The sequence below is a fragment of the Primulina eburnea genome, chromosome 1 (genome assembly GCF_022965805.1).
Source record: "Primulina eburnea isolate SZY01 chromosome 1, ASM2296580v1, whole genome shotgun sequence".
In the NCBI taxonomy this organism is placed as follows: domain Eukaryota; kingdom Viridiplantae; phylum Streptophyta; class Magnoliopsida; order Lamiales; family Gesneriaceae; genus Primulina; species Primulina eburnea.
Window position 1 is genome coordinate 28282751 of NC_133101.1, and position 21931 is coordinate 28304681.

Here is a 21931-nt window from a genome sequence, read left to right on the forward strand (position 1 = left end):
GGTTCTGACACCTCACTGTCAGTTTTCGCCAACTTAGATTTTCTCTCCTCAGCTAGAAGCGCCTCATGTTACTTTTTGAATGACTTCTTGTCATCCTTGGTTCTTCTTTTATGCTCATAAGGATTCTTTCCTCTTTCAGCGGAGCCTCGACTGTCCTTCTTTGGTTTGGGACAGTCAGCAATGCAGTGACCAGTTTTGCAACAGTTGTAGCAAGTATAAGTTTTTCTTTGGAGTCGTTTTTCTGATATTGTTTCTGGAAGTTTCCTTGATTTCTTCTCATAAATTTACCAAAATTTTTGACAAACAATGACATCGTATCATTGCTTAGTCAACTGAACCAGTTGGTTCCAGTCTGACAGCAGTTAAAGCAGTTGTGATTGCTGGTGTGGAAGGTTCTCCTTATCTGATTTGTAGTTCAAACTCGTAGGCCTTCAGATCAGCAAACAAATCATGAAGTTCGATCTTGTTCAGGTCCTTTACCTCTCTCATTGCCATGGTCTTGACATCCCATTCTTTGGGAAGACCCTGAAAACTTTCAGTGCTACCTCTTTATTGGAATACACTTTTCCAAGTGCATTTAGCTCATTGATGATGCTACTGACTCTTTCATCATATTAACGCATTGTTTCTCCAGATTCATCTTGATGTTGTCAAATTTCTGAACCGCAACTGATAGCTTGTTCTCCTTAATTTGCTCGTTTTCTTCACAAAGCTGGATCAATTTCTCCCATATTTCTTTGGCAGTTTTGCACATTTAGATTTTGCTGAAAGTGACTGTATCCAACGTTTTATATAAGATATCCTTCGCCATATTGTCTAGATTGGCTTTCTTCTTATCTTCAGCTGTCCACTCTTCCCTGGGCTTCTCTATACGTTCTGGTGCCCCATCAGACATGGCTACAGATGTGTTGGCTTTCAAAATCTTCATGGGTCCATCAGTAATGACGTACCACATATCATCATCCTGTGCAGCTAGATGAGCATGCATTCTGATATTTCAGTCGTCAAAATATTCTCTGGAAAACATTGGGTTTTTATTGAAAGAAAGCATGATTATCACTTTTGTGAATAAGAATATTTTGGGACAAGATTCAACTTTTCTGATACCACTTGATAGGATGGGATATTTGGTTAAAAGAGTGTTTAGAAAGTGGGGTTTGAATAAACACTCTCAATTTTTTCCAATCTTTTTGAAGGTTGAGTTCAGTTTAGTGATAAACTGATACTTGGAATCCTGTCGGTCAATATCACTCAGTTAACAATAAAGTGCGGAATAAAATGACTGATAGATAAAATAAAAACTGAAATAAGAACACAAGATTTTACGGATGTTCGGAGATTTCAAACACTCCTACGTCACCCCTTCTATCACAAAGATAGGATATTCACTAAAAGACTTTGATCGATACAAAATTTTGTACAGACCCACTTCAGTTTGGACTTAACATTGCCAAGACTGAAACTCTTAGTTTACAAAATGCTTCACAGTATACAACTGAATTTAGCACAACTGATCTTTTACAAGATCGAGTTTTACAATGATAACGTTATGCTTTAAAGCTCGAAAGAGTAGCCTTGATTGCTATGAATATGTGTGATAAGCGTGAGCTTTTTATTTTCGAATGTAAGAAGTAATTTCAGCAGGGTAACAGAAATTTTTTATGAAATAGTAAGTCGATTAATTTTTTCAATTGCTTCCCCTCTGCTATTTATAGGCTTTCCTTCAATGGTAATATTAAATGAAATTTGAATCGTTTTACCCGTTGGTTCTCCATGTCAACATTTTTCTGACATTCATACATTGTAGCTGTATTGCGGTATTTCCACTATCTGTTGCAGTCTGCTTTTGTACTATTGTCGGTTGAACGTCCTTTTAGTTGATGTGTACAGCTGAAGGATCAACTGATAGGTTATAGCGGATAAGCTCACTGATTAGTTTCCAACTGATCAATCAGTTATTTGCGTAGATTCAGTTTAGTTGGTTCAGTTGCCTTCGTTAATTTGCGCATTAATTTTCAGTTACGACAACTGTCAATTTGAGTATATTTGTTCAGTTCCTTGATCAGTTTGTTCATTCGATTAAACAGTCCGTTTGTCAAACAGCCGAAATTTAGTTTCCAACAGTGTTGAACGTCTTATGTAGGAGTTTATAAGCGCTAACAAAAATAGAAGTACGACTTCTATAAGAGAATTATGGGGAATGTGACTTTTAATTTGTGGAAGTGTTCCTGAATTAAAATTTGCCAAATAAATAATGTATTTGAAAATTGTGATTTTCATAAACATTATTATGGACTAAATTAATTTAATTCAAATGTTGAATTAATTAAACACTAGTGGACCTAGTAGAGTCCAAATAATTAAATTAATTCAAGTGTTGAATTAATTAAATAACATTGGTCCTTGTAAAGCCCAATTAGAAATAATTATTTAAATAAAGTTTAAATAGTCTCAAATGTGTTTGAGATATTTAAATAAAAGTCCATGTGCCTGGTAATTATTACAAGCCCAAACAAATTACATGCTTGGAAGGTGAAGGGTTGGAGGCAACTTTTGAGTTAATGGCATGGCATGCACATGCAACTTTACACTTTAACTTTTTCCACAACCAAGAAAATTTCTTCCCCTTCTCTCCAAAACCTATGTTGGCCGAAATTTTTCAAAACTTTTTCTCTCATTTTTTTCTTCTTCAATTGTTGAGGATAGCACAATCTTCTCAAAGAAAAATCCTCTAATTTTTCTAGTGCAAAATTAGATGGAATCTTCCTAGTTGGTGGTGGGCTTAATTTTTGCGCAATGAGTACTCAAAGGAAACTTGTAGATTGGGGCAACCATACAAGAGCTAAGTTGTTTAACAACTTAGTTGGAGCCATAATCAATCTTTTGAGATTGATAGGTAAAATTTTAAAAACACCTTATGTATGACATTTTGTGTTTTAAGTTATTTGCTACACATCATTGTGAGATGCTCGGTTTTCTTCATGAAAAATATTTTTGAAACTTCCGTTGGGTATCCGGGCACCGTAACCGATCCGCTTTCATAGTCCTTATGACCCGAAAACGTTGAGACTCTATATGCTAGCATTGCACTTTGACTTGTTTACCGACTCTTATGGGGTCATAAGGTGGCAAGGTTGGGTGTTTCATCAAAGCATATAGGAGTCGATGCATTGTTGTCAGGGATACACCACTTACCTTCGGGTATGGATATCATATGTGATCTCATGTGTATGTAGTTTGAAATCTCTGATCAGAGTGTTTGTGGTAATTACGAAAGGGGTTACATAGATTACACCATCGATGCAACTACGACAAGATACATAGTATCGATTCTTTGGCAGCTTTTGCAATACCAATAGTTGTCGAATCGGTCGAGATACATGAGATGAAGTGACCGTACTGTACGCTAACCATAATAGATTTTTTCTTGCAGTACCTAGAGAATCATGTAAGCGATGCTGCTAGATGTTTAACATGATTGGTTGGGTACTATCAGACTTGAGTTCTGACGTTCTTATTATCAAAAAATTGATAAATAAGAATGGAGCAACTGGGGTATGCTCATATAAAGACATGTTTAGTCCTGAATCACATTGAGATGTGAATCCACGACTAGTTGTATCATTGAACCATTGAGGGTCACACAAGTGCTAACTTTTTAGATCTCGTTGAGAAGAAAAATAGTTCAATGTGTTGAACGGCTTATAAAAAAGTTTATAAGCGCTAACGAAAATAGAAGTATGACTTCTATAAGAGAATTATGGGGAATATGACTTTTAATTTGCAGAAGTGTTCCTAAATTAAAAGTTGGCCACATGAATAATAAATTTTAAAAATTATGATTTTCATAAACATTGTTATGGACTAAGTTAAATTAATTTAATTGTTGAATTAATTAAACACTAGTGTAGTAGAGTCCAAATAATTAAATTAATTCAAGTGTAGAATTAATTAAATAACATTGGGTCTTGTAGAGCCCAATTAGAAATAATTATTCAACTAGTTGGTTTGAATAAATTGAAGTAAAGTTTAATTGGTCTCAAATTTTTTTAGGACATTTATATTAAAGTCCATGTGCTTTGTAATTGTTACAAGCCCAAATAAAATTACATGCTTGGGAGGTGAAGGATTGGAAGAAACTTTTTCAACAAACAAGGCTTGGCATGCTCATGCACTTTCAACTTTTTACACAACCAAAAAAAAAAAGCTTTCCCTTCTCTCCTTGCACCCCATGTTGGCCGAAATTTTGCTTCTACTCTTCCTCTCATTTTTTCTTCTTCAATTGTTGAGGAAAGTAATTACTTCTCAAAGAAAAATGTTCTAATTTTTCTAGTGCAAAATTATAGTGGATCTACCTTGTTAGTGGTAGACCTAATTTGAAGGAAGGAGTCCTTTTGAGCAAGGTGTGCTCTTGGAAAGCTTGTAGATTTTCTACCCTCAAGAGCTAAGTTGTTTACAACTTAGTTGGAGCCAAAACATCAATCCTTGTGATTGATAGGTACATTTCTAAACACACTATGAATTACATTTTTGTATTTTTATTATTTGCTACACATGATAAGGTGTGCTCGAATTTCTTGCTTGAAAAATATGATTTTTCGAAATTTCCGTTGCGCTTTCGAGCACCCGTAACCGATTCCTTTTCATCGGATACCAACTGTGACGACTCGTTACTTAAAATAATACTACCTTAATATTTTTATAATTTATTACAAGCATAACTCTTAAAATAAAATAATGGTCACCACGCATCTTAAAATAAATTTAATAATAACAACTCAAACATTTGAATAACACAATCATAAAATCTCAAGTTTATAACGACAAATTAAATTTGGAAAAAAAGTACCAAAATATAATAAGTTTCAACATACTAGTCATCAATACTAAGGCATAAAATCGGTGTAAATAGTCGCGCATAAATAAAATATCGTGATCTACAAGGTCCTCGAGTTTGCACTGTCACTGGTCACCACCTCCCATCTCCTCACCTACATCATATACATCAATCAAGTTTAGTGAGTGTGGGGACCCGGACGCTAATCATCTTCTTAATCATATTTGGGGTTTAATTATCAGTTAAGATAAACAGGGTCTAAAAATTTTTCTTTTAAAATGCGGAAGGTAATGGAATCAATCTATTATACAAACTAGTATAATAATACAAATCTTGTATAACATGCCTCTAATTTAAAATTAGGTTCAACTACTACATTCAAGTAATAAAACCTATCTACATCCAAGTCCGTGATCACCACTCTAATCTCGATCTCTCCTCATCTTCTGGACCCTGATCCTGCCCCACCTGTTGTCATGCACACATACAAAACAAGACAACAGCCGGATAACTCCGGTGAGATATAAATATCCCAGTATAAACAATGTATTAAATGCAATCATATAAAACATATATATACACATGAAATATATCTTGTCACATGTAGCATAATCAACAACATGTATCCATACCAGTATGTGAATAAAACATGAATCGTAATCTACGAAACATAAATTAATACGGATCTGTATAAAAGCATAAACAAACATCAAAACATGTATCTAATCTGACTACATGAATCAATGACTCGTGATCTAATCTTATCTTATCTCAAATCTAGGGATCCCAATCTAATTTAGACTTTGGTATGCTGTATCGAATGTGTCTGAGATAGACGTCGATCTACATCTGAAGCTCTTCGATACACCGTAAGTCTAGAGTCTTATCGGTTCTGAGAAAGACTCGGCGGTTCTGCCCTAGCTAGGCTGTCTGCCCTAGACTCGGACTCTGACTCTATTCTATGTCAATACATTAACATATCAATCTGATAATCTGCAAATATCAATGCAATAAAATAAAGTATGTGATTTAGGGAAACTCAAGTCAAACCTAACTCGAGTTGTGCAATCCCGAATCAACATTTATTTATACCTTTGTCTTCCCGGTCTGACGAAGACGAAGTCTCGTATTCTGATCTGTCCATACCCAGTCTGGCAAAGACAATCATATAAATACAACATCAGTATATAACTCGAATCAAAACCTGTTCTGATCAATACTCAAATCAGTATATAATCTGATCTATATTTGAACAAGGTACAATCTAATTCCTATCAACGATATCACGTTACAATCGAAATCATTACTGAATCTGATCAATCTAATCAACTGATGTTTTAACGGCATAACAATACAGTCTTGATACCTCGTCAATCTCAACATCACCGATATACTACCAGAATTCATAATCTGTGTCAACATAATTCATACTCTGAATATTCACACAATTCTGATATAGAATCTCAGTCAATCTCTTTCAAAAATCATAACAATTACAGAAACAGTCTGTTCTTTAATCTGACTTCAATTCTATAATGTCTACGGTAGCAGAAACACCATATCTGAATCATATTCAATTCTGACAATATCATAATTTCAAATCTTGTCTAAACGTAATAAAACTTACGTCCTGTAGCAGCCTGCGTTGATATGAACACAGTATCGAAGTCGGATTTAAAATCTAACGGACAAATTTCTCACAAGAGGCGTAAGGATTTTCCACACAAATTCTCTGAAGCTTCTCCTCGACTTTTGTTAATTCTTCATTCTGAAGAATGATATATATATGTATATATATCCCAATTGCATGTTAAGGCAACGTGTTTACTTTTCGTGAATTTCGGTTGCGGTATCTTCTGTCCAGCAATTTCCAGTCGCACTCTTGGCGCTCGGGCGGTAATAATCTACCGCCCGGGCGCCACATCTTCTGCCCGCGACGTACTTTTCAGGGACACTGGCGCTCGGGCGGTCGATCTTTACCGCTCGGGCGCCAACACTTCTGTCCCAAAAATTGTATACTCTAAATGTTTGGCCAATCTGGTCTCGTAGTAGTCCGTCTATAATTATATCAATTTAACTTCAATAATCTCATGTTAATATAATTAAAATCTCATATTAACAGAGTCAAGATCTTGGCCCTTACAGTGAGTCTAAAGACTCAACATGCATAACCCGTAAATAACAAGTAATACGTAAGAAAAATTCACGCAATTTAAACGTAGCTCACACGTAACATAATATAAGCATAAATAGGTATAATGCGACTTTCCTGCATAAAATTTTCACAAAATCGCATTTTCATGCTCGGCCCGCGTAATCGTAGTCCTAAATCATTTCGCGTAGAGTTGTTCAATGCAAGAGGCACATAACATAAATCGTTTGATCAAACTAACCACAGTACTGGAATTGCAGGGATCACCACAGTCCTTAGATCGGATGTCCACTCTGTAACATAACATAATTCTCCTGAAGAGGTTGGAGAGGTCCTCAGATACGTTCTCCGGCTTCCAAACTCGTAAAAATAATTGGCCACAAGACAATCTTATATCTCAATAAAAAATTGTTTTGCACGTCATACGTTCTTAGAACGTCGTGAACCTCGTTGGATCATTTTTGGACATGCTACCACAACATCCTCGAATAATAACCAAAACAGCCCCTAGAGGTGCAATCAGACACATACGACTCCCGAATTAAATAGAATCACTTAGGATGTACCAATCGACTCGGGACTCGACCCATATGTGAACCACATCCCAACCTACTGTCCAAGGCTCTAAACCATCCCCGAACCATGACTGAACCCCTTAAAGCATGCACAATAAACCATAGAACACAATTCCTACCGATTCCAACCCGAACCAAGCCCTAAACTCGACCCTTAAACATCACTTGAGACCCTGGTTTGACCATTTCCAGCCCATGACACACGCGAAAGCCCTGAATCCACTCGAGCCGTGACCTCCATGCGTGACCTCCTCACGTGCGCATTCGGCGCGAATATGACTCCATACCCATTGCTGCCCAACCAGACCCTAGCCGACCAAGACCAGGCTTACCACGAGACCTTAAAACCATGCCTAGACCCTAGCCACGAGCTCTAGTCCATCCATGCACTGAACCACACGCACCAAGAGCGATCAGTCCCTACACACGGCTGTGATGCTAGAGATATTCAAAACCGAAAAACCAAACCGTTGTATAGTAAAACCGGACCAAACTGACCGTTTCCCACCCACGTCTGAGTGTGTGTGAGGCGTGTATGTGGTAGAATTAGGGGAAAACTCTCCTATATAATACCAAAAACAAAAAATTACTAGGTATTTTATTTTAAATTCCCCAAAGTTTTAAATACCAAGAATAATAGTTAAGTCCCCCAATTTTTGAAATATGCTAATTTAAAAGTTCTTAAAATTCTAAATTCAACCATAAATTAAATACTAACCAATTTACCTAATTAAGACATAAAATAATTATAAAAAATATTATATCTCGAGTGGAAGGATTTAAATTCCTTACTTTCAAATTTTGCTAATTAAAATGCTTAATATACTTTTATTTCACTCGATAAATTAAATTTAAACTTTTAAATGTTAAGATTCATAAATTTTTTAAAATAAATAATTTCTTGGCTTTTAATAAAAATATAAACATTAAATTTTAGCACATCAATCGTCTCTAATCACCTTTCCTGATCTGACATCGATTATTCGCCTGAAAAACTAAAATTCGAGAAAACATATTAAATTGTATAAAATAAAGTTAAAAAAAACAAATATATGTACATTTCAAATAATTTAACACATAGCATGATTCACCTAAATCATTTATTAAACAAATTAACAATTATTCATAGAGTTTACGTGTACCTATTTTTGGACACTACAACACCTTTTCCCAACAGTTGATAATATTAAAAGGGTGCTCTCAATGGAGGTTGTAAAGAGACACATGAACTTTATCTAGGGCTACCAATTTCTCGCTTCTTAGCAAGAGACTCCAATTTGCTTATTTGCATGAGTGTGTCTGTCATAAAATCCAAAGTTGAAACTCGAGGTTTTTCTCTTTGGGAGGACGAGAGGTTCTTATCAAAGCTATATTGCAAGCGATTCCGTCTTATGCTATGTATTGGTTCGGATGGTGCTTTAATTCTAGAAATTAGAGAACTTCTCAATGCTCACATTTTGCTAACAATCAACCACATGAAACGATAGACGGGCTTTTAAGAACTCAGTCAACATAAAGTGGGTAAATGGTGTTTTCTAGAGTGGTTTAATGATATTTTATCTAAATATTGTTCCAATTCGTCTTCATGCAATGTTAATTTTTAAAAAAATAATGAGTAAAAGTTTTTTTTAGTACGAACCGCTCTTAATAATTATAAATTTAGGATATTTTTGTTACCTAAGATTAGATTTTTAGTGGATACCAATTTTTTTTGATTGTTTATTTTGAAAGTAAGAATATTTAGTATTGGAGATAAAATTTGATTTTGTTTGATATGTTTTTTATTTTAAGTATAAAATTTTGTATAATTTTTTATATGACAAAACACCCCTCTTATTACGCATGGATTTCGGACATGTTTGCCAAGGAAAGCGAGGAACGTAACCGATGGATCTTGTAATATCTAATACTGTCGACGTCAAGATTCATAATACCTTGGCCAACAAGGATTTTGTCTTCCACATTTTCAAGCTCACACAATAATTCAATCTCGGACAGGAGGTTATCCTTCGAAATCTCAAAAATCAATCAAACCACAGACTAAATCGTAATCCTAGCCTAATCACCTTTGAAATCTTAAAAATCAATCATGTAAGAGTAGATGTCCTGCAAGCCAACGGTTGGCTAGGAAATTATTGACTCAAGTGAAATAAACAATCTTTATTTTAATATAATTTAACTTTTTTATGGTCTTGTTATACTCTATCAGTATACCCATACAAATAACATAGATAAAGTCCTTGATTATGCTTTAATACAAATAAATCGTACTTCGATGTTGAAACTCATTTGTAAACACTGCATATTTTAAATTTGTTCCTAGTTCAACCGCCTAAAACAGAGATAAAGGCCGCTTGAGCTCTAGACTAGCATCTGTGATGTTGTGTACTGCGTTTCTTGGTAAGGGCATAGAGATGTCCAAACATACAGATGGGTAGTCATATGATGATTATACCGAACAACCCCCCCCCCCCTGGACTTTCCAAGTGGTTATCATTCATCGAGAGGATAAGTCCGTGATTATGATTGTACACCATTAGTCCTTACGACCCGGGACAACACTGATGCTCTATATGCTAGGACTGTGCTTTGACTCGTTTACCGGCTCCAGGAGAGTCATCAGGTGGCGAGGTTGGGTACAGTTGCGACACATATAGGAGCCAGTGCATTGTAGTCGGAGATTCACCGCTCACCTACGGGTGTGGATATCCTATGTGATCTGATGTAATAATAGTGCATGAAATCTCTGGCCAGAGTATGAGATATACGTTAGAGAAGGAGTTCTCAAAATAGTACACGCGATGCCACTGTTATAGTTATCACATAGTTATCGAATTAAAAGTTGAGTTCATTAATTAATAAATTAAATATGGTGGGCAATATGTTTAATGGGCTTGTAAGAGTACAAGTCCAACATAATAAATAATTAAAGTTTTAATGGCCCATGATTAAATTAAATTAACTAGTTGGACTAGCACAATTAATTAAATCAAGCCCATTAATGTTAATTATGTCATTAGGCTATTATTTAATTATAAATAACACATGTTAATTAAAAACCTAGCCTACCACAACACAAGGTCTTCGAGACTTTCACTTTCAAATTAAAAAAAAATGGCCACTCCCCTTTTTGAAAGAAAATTTTGAGCCCTCTCTCTTAATTTTATCTCATACCCAAAATATCTTCTAATATTTCTAGTGCAATTTGGAAGAGGATCAAACAATTCAGTCGTGGAGTGATTAGACGAAACGAAAGGAGTCTCTTGAAGAAAGTTCGTAGGGATTCATCAAGAGCCAGATCTATTATACCGGATCGGTTGGTGTTTAGTGATTAATTCACCAAAGGTATAACGATTCTACGCCCTATGTTTGATTATGAAAACTATACGAGTGTCCAAATATTATTTTGTTTTTCAAAATAAAATAAAAATATTAAACTTCCGCTGCGGTTGGGCAGGTAGAAAACCGGGATCCAACAGTGGTATCAGAGCCAAGGTTTTTCTAAATCGTATGGTTTGATATGGAATAATTTATTTCTAATCACACAAGAAAATTTTTCAGAAAATTTAGCACCACGAAAATTTATTTTTTTCCAGATTTTCGAAACAAAAAAAAAATTTAAATCTGCCCGGAACTGTTCCGGGCAGTCCGTGCGCGCAGGGCAGCGCGCAAGCGTCGGACTCCTGCGCGGGACGCGTCCCGCGCGCGCGGCGTCGGCGCGCCAGCGCGTGCCTGTGCGTGTTCTGTGCGCCCAAGGCCGCTGCCCGAAACGTTCGGACAGCGAGGGCGGCTGCCCGGGACCGTCTCGGGAAGCGTGCTGAATGTTGGGCCTGAATTGTTTGGGCCTAGGGTGCAATTTTCTAAATTTTAAAATTTATGGGTAAAATTGATATTTTTGAAAATTGGTTCAGTTTTTATTTTGGAAAATTGATTTTTTGAAAATTAATAATTTTCTTGTGAAATAAATAATTAGAATATGATTTTAATTATTTATGGTAAAAATGATTTTTTACAAGAAATTAATTATTATTGTTTTAATTGGAAATTAAATAAAGAAGTTTATTTAATTTATTAAAATTTTTTAATAATTGTGGTGGTTAGTGATAAATTATTAGATATATGATTGATCAGTTAATTAAATTTGTTTAATTAATTGATGTTAATATTTGATATTAAATGCATGAAAGATGATCGAGAGCCTTGACCAATGTGTTAGGTGTATGTTAGGATATTTTACTATTTTGTTCATTTTTTTAATATTGATATTATTAAAGTGGGCCTGGTTTATGTCCCGTTCCCACCCCATGAGATGTATCCCTTATGTGCCATGGCTATTTAAATGTAATTATTAGAAATAGTGGGAGATCAAGACTGGAAGATGGTGGGCCCGAAGATCAAGATGAAGACTTGTAAAATATTGGAAGCTCTTGTAATTGTTGCATTTGTATCCCTACATTCACCTAGGTTTGGACCTGGATCTATGTAACGCTCACATTGATCTAATAGTGTTGGCGATCGATCATCCTTATTTATTGTTGAATGTCATATTATGATATATGCGATATATAGTAGTATGTATGTATGTATATTATTAGATAATATAGTTGCATGAATCCGGCAAACATACAAACTCGTGGCACGCAATTTTAAATTAAAATGATGAGACAAATTTAAAATTAAAATCCCTCATTTTGAATATGATTCAAAATTTATATCAACCCGGAAAAGTAAAAATTAAAAGAGTTTAATTTTTCCTTGCCTTCCATCAACCGTGGTTGCATGTTGATCGCTACCCGCGGACAGTGTCTGGCTCATATTATCGGGGAGGCCTGTACGCCGGGAAGCTGTGATTCGGCTCATATTATTGGGGGAACGCATGGCGACCGTCTACTACAATTCAATATTGATGGGTTGGTTTGACACGCGAAAATAAATGACGTCATATTATTGGGTCCTTATTAAACGTGAGGCAAAACACGCGGAGGTTGCATAGGGATGCAATTCAACTCTACCTTTTAGAAATTATAATTGGCTGATATTATTCGGGATTATAATTGTCTAACTGGACTCTACGTGCCCACTAAGTAAATACGATTTCCCTTTTTCATCAGAGGGTGGTGAAAATATCAAAATAGTGGGAGGGAGATTTATAAAATAAAATCCATATTTTATATCTTAAAATTATTTTAAAATAATCAGCAACAATTATTCTGTTTCCATATCATTATATTTTTCGATTTCGTCACATAATCCAATTTTGTTATTAACAAGCTAACCGAAACTAATTTTCAAGACTGGTTGGGAAAATTGTTCTGAATTCAGATAAAATGGCATACACACTAATGTCAGTCCTGTTGAACTGACAAAGCATGCAAGATGGTAGGACCATAGTATGCAAGATAAAGTGTAACATGCTCGCTTTTACGTTAAATGAACTGTAGGGACAGTTTGAGGAAATTTTGAATGCTGCTGACATTCGAATGCACGTGCAAGAGTTGCTTGGTTCATGAAACTATGCACACCACTTTCAAGGAACTCATGACTACACACATGCAAGACATGGCTTTGTCCCATGAGCGTGGTGTACGTATGACTGGGCTTGCTAAGAATGTGGTGGGCCTGGAATATGTGATTCCTAACGAGTTGATTGATGACATCAATTTTTGTCTTTCTCTTCCTCATTTGACGGGGTTATGGTGAACTTCAATTTGAATAAGATAGATGTTAGCCTTGAAGAGCTAATCAATACACTTATAACTTATGAGAACACCATAAAATAGGGAATTGTTGTTTTTTCTAATGGGCCTTTCGTCAAACGAAAATTAGCCCACAAGGTAAAGGGAAAAAAATGTTCTGCCCCTCACAAGAAAAACAATTCTAATAAGAGGCAAACTCTGAAGGGCACTTAAAGGGCCTACCAAGCCCGATAAGTCAGAACATATTTATTTCACTGCAAGAAGTCCGGACATAAGAAATTATATGCGCTAGAAATGTTCTGAAAATAATAAGTGAATGTCCAAGTACACGCAATTTCAAAAACAAAAGAAAGTTAGATGATCCAAATCTCGCACAAATATGACACGCTAGACTATGTCACATTTCTCAAAGAAGGATGCACAAACTAGTGGGAGAAGGCATGTTTGACTTTTCAGACATAAATTCTCTACCGACTTGTAAATCCTGTCTAAAAGAAAAATGACAAAGACTCAATTCAATGTATACGTGGAACGTGGTCTACTGGATTTGATCCACACAGACGTTTGTGGCCGCTAAGTGTTAGCACAAAATATGGGCAATCCTACTTCATTACCTTTACTGATGACCATTCGAGGTATATGGTACGTTTATTTGATGAAACACAAATCTGAAGCATTTGAAAAGTTCAAAGAATTCAGATCTGAAGTAGAAAATCAGCTAGAAAGAAGTATTAAGGCACTTCGATCTGATCGAGGTGGAGAATACTTAAGTGCTGAATTTTTTGGGTTATCTAAAAGAGAATGTGATTTTCTCACAGTGGACTCCACCAGCAACACCACAATTGAACGGTGTTTCTGAACATTGTAAGCGAACCTTGTTGGACATGGTTCGATCAATGATGAGATTCACTGAATTTCCTACATCGTTTTGGGGCTTTGCGCTTGAAATTGCGGCAATATTGTTGAATAATGTGTATACTAAAGCAGTGGATAAAACACCATATGAGATATGGATGGGAAAAACTCCCAAATATTCTTACATGAGAATATGGAGATATCTTGCTTACGTGAAGCAGAAAGTGGGAGAAAAATTGGATAGTAGATCCACTTTATACTACTTTGTAGAATATCCAAATAATTCTGTTGGATATTAATTCTATCTTCCTAATGAAGCAAAATTGTTTGTTTCAAAAATTCCACATTTATGGAAAGGGAATTTCTATTAAATAGAAAAAGGCAAGATGATAGAACTTGAAGAAATTCAAGATACTCTCTCAACTATAGTAGTTGAACCTAATCTCCAACAACCAGTAGTTGAAGTACAAGCTCCTAGGAGGTCTGATAGGGTTATTAGACCACCTGCAAGATATACGCTTCTTCAAGAACAAGGCCATGATGAGTCTTGTGTTGGATGTGATCCAATGAATTTCAAAGAAGCAATATCTGAGACTGATTTAACCAAATGGCTTGAAGACATGCAGTCAGAAATGGACTCTATGTATTCAAACCAAGTGTTTACATTGGTGGATCAACCTGAGGGAATCGTTCCCATAGGATGCAAATGGATCTATAAAAGAAAGCTTGGGGCGAATGGGAAGGTAGTGACCTTCAAAGTAAGGCTGGTTGCAAAAGATTATACTCAAAGGCAAGGAGTTGGCTATGAGGAAATTTTTCACCAGTTGCTATGTTTAAGTCCATTAGATTACTACTAGCCATAGCATCATGGTATAACTATGAGATATAGCAAATGGATGTAAAGACTGCATTCCTCAATGTAGACATCAAAAAAGAAATTTATATGTCTCAACCTGAGGGATACACATCAGTAGGAAGTGAGCATAAGGTATGCAAACTTCAGAGATCAATATATGGTCTCAAGCAGAAGTCAATGAGTTGGAACCTCAGATTTGATAGCACTATCAAAGAGTTTGGTTTTGCAAAGAATCCTGAGGAACCATGTGTGTACAAGAAAATTAGTGGGAGTGCAGTGACATTTCTAGTACTTTATGTTGATGACATTTGACTCATTGGGAATGATGTAGGATTACTGCAATCGACTAAAGTATGGTTAGCCAGTAAATTCTCCATGAAAGACATGGTGAATCATCATACGTATTGGGAAAACAATTCTATAGATATAGATCAAAGAGGATGCTAGGACTCACCAAAGTCACCTATATCGATACCATTATAAAAAGATTCTCTATGGAAGAGTCTAAGAGAGGATACTTACCAATGTGTCATGGTATTACTCTATCTAAAGCTTTGTGTCCCAAAACTGATGAAGAGATCGAGATGATGACACGTATTCCATATGCATCAGCCATTGGCAGTATCATGTATGGTGTGATATAGACACGTCCTGAGCTTACGCTCTGAGTGTTATAAGCAGATATCAGGCAAACTCTGGTCCAATGCATTGAAAGGCCGTGAAAGATATTCTTAAGTACTTGAGAAGAACTAAGAACTTGTTCATGGTCTAAAGGGGTGGAGAATCAAGATTTTATTCGAATTTCAGCGTTTTGGAAATCGGGGTTAAGGTTTGAACTTAGAACCGCGATAGGATTGCATGCTCTACTCAGTATCATTTTGAGATTTAAGTTAGAAGAACTTTGACCTTTGCATGACTATAAGTTTAGTTCTTGTAGTGGGATTCAACTTAGAGTTCCGATCTTTCAAGGAGAATTTTTATATCTGGTTCCGCTACCAAGGCCTTGATAGATTCATGGGCCACTCACTCGTTTATTTCGGAGGTCTTTGCAAACTTTCTCAAGATCAAGACCATTGGGCTAGACATAGCCTTTTCAGTAGTGTTGCCGTCAGGCGAGGAGATGGCAGCTACAAATGTTATCCGAGATATAGACCTTGAGCTGCACGGTAATCTTGTTTATGCGGATCTGATTGTGCTACCGATTCCGGAATTTGACATTATCCTAGGGATGGATTGGCTATTGAGGAACATAGTGTTGATAGACTTCCAGCGGAGATCTGTTCTTGTCCGACCGCCTGGAATGGAGCAGTTCTTATTTGAGCCGGACAGGTACTTTTCGTTACCGCGCATTATTCCATATGTTCAGGCTAGGAAACTCATGCATAGAGGGTTTCGGGCATTTCTAGCGACCTTTTTATCTGTCCCCGAGGAACCCAGCCAGTCAGCCTCAGATGTTCCGATTGTCAGAGATTTCTTAGACGTTTTTCCCGAAGACGTCTCTGGCATACCACCCGAGAGAGAGGTGGAGTTTTCCATCGAGCTTATGCCAGGTACGGCTCCGATATCCAAAGCGTCGTACCGACTAGCACCGACAGAGATGGCAGAGCTTAAGAAGCAGATTCAGGAACTTCTCGACAAGGAGTTCATTCGCCCGTGCTTTTCTCCATGGGGCGCGCCGGTCTTATTTGTGAAGAAGAAGGATGGCTCGATGAGGCTTTGCATTGACTATCGGGAGTTGAACAGGGTTACAGTGAAGAATAAATACCCACTTCCGAGGATTGAGGATCTGTTTGACCAGTTGCAGGGATCTTCAATTTTCTCCAAGATTGATCTGCGTTCCGGTTATCACCAGTTGAGGTTGAGAGATGCTGATGTTTCCAAGACAGCTTTCAGGACTCGTTATGGTCACTACGAGTTCCTTGTGATGCCGTTCGGTCTGACGAATGCGCCAGCGATCTTCATGGATCTCATGAATCGCGTATTTCAGTCGTACCTCGATCAGTTTGTGATAGTGTTCATAGACGACATTCTCGTCTACTCCAAGAATCAGGAGGATCACAGCAGACATCTGACCACAGTGTTGCGGACCTTGCAGAAGCACAAGTTATTCGCAAAGTTCAGTAAGTGCGAATTCTGGTTAGAAAAGGTGGCATTCTTAGGCCACATTGTTTCTAGCAGTGGCATTGAAAGTCGCTGCAGTCAGAGATTGGGTTGTGCCGCAGAATGCATCCGAGATCCGCAGTTTCCTTGGGCTAGCAGGATATTATAGAAAATTCATTCAGGGATTCTCCTCCATTGCCGTTCCACTCACAGCACTGACCAAGAAAAATGTGAAGTTTGTGTGGAGCGATGACTGTCAGAAGAGCTTCGATACTTTGAAGCAAGCTCTTATTTCAGCACCAGTTTTGGCCACACCGTCAGGACCCGGCGAGTTTGTTCTGTATATCGATGCTTCGAAGCTCGGTCTTGGCGCAGTATTGATGCAGCATGGGAGATTGATAGCATATGCTTCTCGACAACTGAAAATCCACGAGAAGAATTACCCCACCCATGATCTAGAGTTGGCCGCAGTAGTTTTTACCTTGAAGATTTGGAGGCACTATCTGTATGGAGAGAAATGCCAGATCTTTACCGACCACAAGAGCCTCAAGTATTTCTTTACGCAGAAGGAGCTGAACATGCGTCAGAGGCGTTTGTTGGAGCTTGTGAAAGACTACGACTGTGACATTAGCTACCACCCGGGCAAAGCTAATGTAGTTGCGGATGCTTTGAGCAGAAAAGTCGCAGTGATGGCTCATTTGACGATTCAGAAACCTCTTCAGATTGAGATGTAGAGGTTTGATCTAGAGTCATATCCTCAAGGTAGAGTTCCTCGTCTATCTACCTTGACCATTCAGTCCTCTCTTCTTGATCGTATTCGCAGTGATCAGTCAGCAGATGAGCAATTAGCACAGTGGAAGAAGAGAGATGAAGCCAAGGGCAGTGTCTTGTATACAGTCAGCGACGGTATTGTGAGATACCGAGACAGGATATGGGTTCTTAGCAGTGGTTCTATCCGAGCAGATATTCTAACAGAGGCCCACATGTCCCCGTACTCTATTCACCCTGGGAGTACGAAGATGTACAAAGATCTACAGCTATTGTATTGGTGGCCAGGGATGAAGAAGGACATCAGACGATTTGTGTCCGAGTGTCTGACCTGTCAGTTAGTGAAGGCCGAGCATCAGAGACCAGCAGGTTTGCTCAAGACTTTTCCTATTCCAGAGTGGAGGTGGGAGAACATTACCATGGATTTTGTGACCGGATTGCCGAAGTCAGCCAGGGGATCGAATGCTATTTGGGTGATTGTAGATCGTCTTACCAAATCAGCGCACTTCTTGCCTATTAAGACGACTTTCACCATGATTCAGTATGCAGAGCTGTATAACCGGGAGATAGTCCGACTTCATGGTGTTCCAGTTTCGATCGTATCTGACAGAGATCCCAGATTCACTTCCTCATTTTGTAAGAGTTTGTATTCGACCATGGGTACGAAGTTGCTATTTAGCACAGCTTTCCATCCGCAGACAGATGGGCAGTCGGAGCGAGTTATTCAGATCTTGGAGGATCTTCTTCATGCTTGCGTCATTGATTTTTCTGGGAGTTGGGAGGCGAACTTGCCATTGGTTGAGTTCACCTATAACAACAGCTTCCAGTCTTCCATTGGTATGGCTCCGTACGAAGCACTGTATGGCCGCAAGTGCAGATCTCCTGTTCATTGGGATGAAGTAGGAGAGAGAGCAGAGTTGGGTCCAGAGATTGTCCAGCAGGCAGCAGAGGTAGTAGTCAAGATCTGTGATAGGATGAGGACTGCTCAGAGTCGACAGAAAAGCTATGCAGATCAGAGAAGGAGAGATCTAGAGTTCGCAGTGGGCGACCATGTCTTTTTGAAGATAGCACCTATGAAAGGTGTTATGAGATTTGGGAAAAAAGGGAAGCTCAGTCCGAGATTCATTGGACCCTTTGAGATCCTTGACAGAGTTGGGACGCTAGCGTATCGTGTGGCTCTTCCTCCGAATCTGGCCGGAGTACACAATGTGTTCCACGTCTCCATGCTGAGGAAGTATATGGTGAATCCTTCGCATGTGCTGAACTTCGAGCCGTTGCAGCTTACTCCGAACTTATCTTATGAGGAGAGACCCGTGAAGATCCTAGACAGACAGGAGAAGAAGCTTCGGAACAAGCTGGTTAAGCGAGTCAAAGTCAAATGGCTTAACCATTCTGAGGAGGAAGCTACGTGGGAGTCTGAGTCAGAGATGAGAGAGCGTCACCCCGAGTTATTCGATGAGTTCTAATTTCGAGGACGAAATTTCTTTTAAGGGGGGAAGGATTGTAGAACCCGTAAATCAGTCTACGTATAAGCCATGCATAATTCTAGATTTTTAAAATTTAATTGACTTCATTGCATGATTATTTTAATTGCATTTCTTTGAAGTTAATTATTTTATTATTTCAGTTTAGTGGTTTGATTTTTAGCATTTCAGTTATTTCAGTGAGGCCGGACTGGAGTTGGAGTTTTGAGATAGAATTTAAGATTCGAGAAATATTACCAGAAGTTAATTTAGCTAGCAAGTAAGTTCATTTAAGTTAAAAAGGAGGTTTGAGGATTTAATTTAATTACTTGAGGTGATTAAGAAATAAGCCCATTTAAGTTGCATAATTAAGGGTTTTATTCACTAAATTATTTAAGGGATTAGTGAGGCTTTTAAGAGTTATTAATTTAGTAAATAAACAACACTCCCCATTCATTTTTTAGAAGCAAATTTCGGCCACCCCCCCCCCCCCCCCCCTTTGCCTAGACAACACATTGCCAACTCATCAACTTTGACCATTTCTTTGCATGTAATTAGTAGGATAATTCTAGGACTTTTGGGAGCACCATTTAATTAATTATTAGAGCTTATCCTAGTCTACATTAGCAAGCTAAAAATCGGCCATCACCTTCTAGATGCATCCATCAACCCATTTGATATCAAACCACAATTCAAATTTTGAATTTGAGGGAGACTTGGTCATACCTTTGCATCCCTTTATTATTGGATCTCCCCCTCACTATCCTAACCATCACTCCCCCCTCCATTATTTCGAAAATCAGAGCCCTTTTCAGAGTGAAAAACGTGAGTTTCATAGCCAAAAAGAAGAGGAAAGAATCGAGAGCAAGGAAACAAGAGAAGCGTTCCACTCCTCCGCGCCGCATCGTCTCTTCTTTTCATTTTTATTTCAAACAATAACCAAGGCATGTCTAGATTTCTTTCAAACCTCAATCAAGTCATATTATCATTTATTTTTCAGTACATGATCATGTTTATTCAAGCATAAATCGAGATCCATGTCAAAACATTTTGAAACAACACATGCATAATTTTTGATATTCCCTGGCAAGCTTCACGTTTTTCTTGGTTTGTGAGTTTCAGATGATTGGTTCGACTCCAGGCTCCCAAGGCGACATATGTACACGTAATAGGAGGGATTAGGATCAGATTGGTCAGTTCGTTCAAGCCCCTGGTTGCTGGAAACTCAGAAATGGACAGTAACTTCTCATTTGGTCCATTATGAGTTTCGAAATTCAGTTTTGATGGCAAGGAGGAAGGATCTGATCTTGGCTGCCCCAAGGGCCTATAGCCATGGTTAGATCACTCCCCTAGCATGTCTAAGACGTGACTAAGTCGCCCTTTTGGTGGCTTGGTCCATGGTTCATCGGTTTTTAATCAAAACATCAAAACAGCCCCCTATAACCCTTCGGCCCTTCCATTTTTCAGCATATGGTTTCGTTTCTTTTGTTGCTTGGTATGGATCTTGGTTGGCCTATGGCCCTTAGCCACGGTTCATATCATGCTCCTAGATGTCTAGATCGGGCCATGGTCAATCAAATGGCCATTGGAACGACGCAAGATATCGATCAAGGCAAAACACTACACACGCATGCACGTTGGTTCTCGGTTGGAGTTTCGGTTGAGTTTTGGTGTGACGCGGATTGTGGCTGGCCTAGGGCCCTCAGCCATGGTTCAAATCACTCCTTGGGATGTTGGTAAGAGTCTCTGGTTGGTGGTTCACGCCCCAATGGCCGGTAGTCTCGAAAACAACACAAGATACACGATTGTACAGTTGCTGGAATTTTACAGCAAGTTGCTGTGTAGGTTCGGAGGCTCGTTCGAGTTCTCAGTCGGCTTTTAGCCTATGGCCTTGGACTGGACAGTGCCCCATTGAGTTAGGAAGGTCATGTTTTTGACCGTTCGTGATTTGAATCATTTTTGAGGTCGTACGAGAATTTACGGTGCGATGTGCCAAATTGACTCTCGAAAGAGCGTTTCATGTTTTGGCCTCCATTTCACCTAGATTTCGACCATCATCATTATAGGTGCATTACTTCGGTATTTTAAGCGTATTTTAATCATGACTTTATGTCGGTTCAGTGTCGGTTCAGGTTGGTTCGGAGTAATGATTAAATGCTAAGTATTAGGCATCGTAGTCGCATCTTCTCTGCCCATTATCTGTTCGCTGACTTAAAAGCATATGAGTTTGAACTGCAAACTCGAGAAGGAGAACCATCTACCCCAGCAGCAACTACTGCCTTAGCTGCTGTAAGATCAGAACCAACTGGTTCAGTTGAGAATGCTGCAGATCAATTAAGCAATGACGCCATGTCATTGTTCATCAGGAAATTCGGGAGATTCATGAGGAAGGATCAAGGGAATTTTCAGAAGCAGTACCAAAGAAACAATCCCAGAGAAGAGTCCAATGGATACTACAACTGTGGTAAACCTGGTCATTTTATTGCTGACTGTCCCAAGCCTAAAAAGGATAGTCAAGCTTCGACTGAAAGAAAGAAGAAAGTGTATGAGCATAAGAGGAGATCTAAGGACGATAAGAAGCCTTACAGAAAGAAGCATGAAGTACTCCTAGCTGAGGATAGCAAAGCCA